This window comes from Pteropus medius, unplaced genomic scaffold (genome assembly GCF_902729225.1).
Source record: "Pteropus medius unplaced genomic scaffold, Ma_sr-lr_union100, whole genome shotgun sequence".
NCBI lineage: Eukaryota > Metazoa > Chordata > Mammalia > Chiroptera > Pteropodidae > Pteropus > Pteropus medius.
The window spans coordinates 5,580,707-5,583,284 of NW_024349800.1; the positions used below are offsets into that span (position 1 = coordinate 5,580,707).

Consider the following 2,578-nt stretch of genomic DNA (forward strand, 5'->3'; position numbering starts at 1 on the left):
ACTTTGAGAATCAAAAATTAGACGTAACATAGTTGATGAGAAGCTAAATATTTGCCCCTTAGTTAAACAGAAAACAATCTGCAGATTTAACTGAAAGACATAGATCTTTCAGCACAACAGCTCACTGGAGAGGCCCAGGTCTTAGGCAATGGCATATGAGAAATGATTACCAGGAATATGTGGAACTTTAGGAGATGTCTGGTTATAGACAGTAAACATGCAAGGCCCATAGAGAGAACATTCTAAAAGGCCCAAAGATAAAATGTAGAGGATACAGATGATGCTCCAGTGGAAAATTGAAAACTGTGACAGGAGAATATTTTGTGTTGTGTAACCATTACATTAAAATATAATCGAGATAGTATTATGTGCAACTGGAGAGATCTGAACCTACCATTTGTAAATTGGAGGTGAGCCAGATTTAAGTTGACTTGATTAAAATTGGACATTTAGAAACCTTTGAAATTTCTCCGGTGCTCTCCTCTCATAAATATTAACTAAATGGAATTCTGGGAAGGCAACAAGAGATTATTTCTCTGATTAAGAAAGAAATTGAAGTAAATATTGATTTCCACTAACTACCTTTTTAACAACTCCATCTGGTAGATATACAAGGCAGTTGGTTCACGGAGTCTGACAGCAGCTATTGGGGAGCAAACAAGGCAATTTTCCTAAGAGATTTGTTTGGAAGAAATATGGTAAAGCCTATATAACAAGAAATGCGACAAGACAAGGATTATTGATATGTCATAATAGATTTGACTAGCCCCTTCTTATCCATTCCTTTTTCATTGTTTTTCAGGCAAGGCAACCCTTGGTTGACCTCACAGATTGCAAGGACCTTGTCAGCTTACAATCCCTTATTTTTTTTATTTTTGATGCCTACAGAACCTGGTCTTCCTAGGTGGTGTTCCATCCAAGTACTAACCAGGCCCGACTCTGCTTAGCTTCCAAGATCAGATGGGATCGGGTTTGTTCAGGGTGGCATGCCCATAGACACCCATTCCTTTTTATAATATAGCCAAACCTTACCCACATTTATGTGGAGTAGAATTCAATACGCTTTCACAACTCTTTCAGAGGAATATGTAATTCACTGGCATACCGTCGTAAAGTTGTACAATAGCACTTAGATGTTCAAATCATTAGAATCCATTGATGCATTAAGTTGAAAATATAATGATAATTGCTTCCTTTGAGAAACAAGAAGACAGTAGTCACCCTTTATGTGACAAATAAAGACTAGATGACTTAACCAGACAAAATCCAGGATCCAACAGAGTCTGTGAAATGATGGACAATTATAATGGGCTAAAGCCTCCCTCCAAATATGAGAAATAGATTATTACTTTTTTACTGACCCCATAACAAAATAGGAATACAGAAACTAATGAGATAATTTGGGTTCTGGTGAATTCCATCACTCGTTTAGGGGTAACTCTGAACCCTATCCACAAGGTCCTGAAAATTTGAATGGGACTAAAAATAACTATTAAAACATTTAAAAGGCCTATGGCTCAAATATTGCTTGTAGGACCTTGTGATCCAAATAATTTTTAAAGTTTCTGAAATTATAAAGAATAAAGTGGAGTTTTGACAAGAATTGAAAAGTACACTTCAGTGAAGATTGCTTGGATTTTGGTTTTGAAATATACCTATCGTACCACTCAACACAACTGTTTTGAAAGACAATTAGTAGCTTGTTACTGGGCTTAAAAAGAGATTTGCTTTTAACACAGAAGGATATCAGAAAGCCTGGGGAACAGAAAAACCTATCATGTTATGTGAAACATCAGAGAAATAATTGAATGAAGAGGCAGCAGTTCAAAATTCAAGATCATGTGACAGGAAATGTTAGGGGGAGTTCATTCACTTTATGAAAAGTCTGCTTCCATTCCTTTAGAGCTAATGATGGAGACCCCAAGATGTCCCTGCTCACATTGTGGTGTGGTTTGAACTACATTTTCCCTTGAAACCAAGGAAAAACAAGCTTTTTGACTTACTGATGAGAATCCTTGGATAGAAGGTCATGCTGTTGTTTGGAAATCAGTGAAAATAGGCCCTGTAGTTGGCCAAATCCTAGTGAAGGAAGGTGAGAGTAAATCTATATGATAAATATAGCTGAGTCCTCAGTGTTGATCAGTGTAAGAAGAATTAGTTATATATCCTTAGAAAAATATTAAAACATTTACTGATCCTTGAAGTAGGCACAGTAGTCTTGAGATAGAGTGAAGCAAATAGACCCTAGATGATTGGATACCACCAATATTCCAATACTGGGCATTCAGTTACGGAAGTTCTTGTGGAAATTTAGAGGAAGTATTAAGACCCAGTAGTTGGCAGAGAAGAGGATTGGGATTTTAAGGCAAGTGCCTTGGGCAGATCCTTAGTATAGGATACCTAGGTTAATGAAATAAGATTACACAATGGTGTTCAAGCAATCCAAAGATGGACAAAATTATGAAAAGTTCCTTTTACGTGCAGTGAACCACTGTTACATTAACGGATTTTGCTTAGTATCATCAGGAAAGAATGTGCCTGAAGATAGCTTAAGGAAAATTTCTTGAGGTTAAAGACT

The 2,578-nt window shown here is 36.7% G+C and overlaps 1 pseudogene; it reads right to left on the reverse strand.

Annotated features, from left to right (window-relative positions):
• Positions 1-879: 879 nt before the first annotated feature.
• LOC120622258 (uncharacterized) lies at positions 880-998 on the reverse strand (annotated as a pseudogene).
• Between the last annotated feature and the right edge of the window lie 1,580 nt (positions 999-2,578).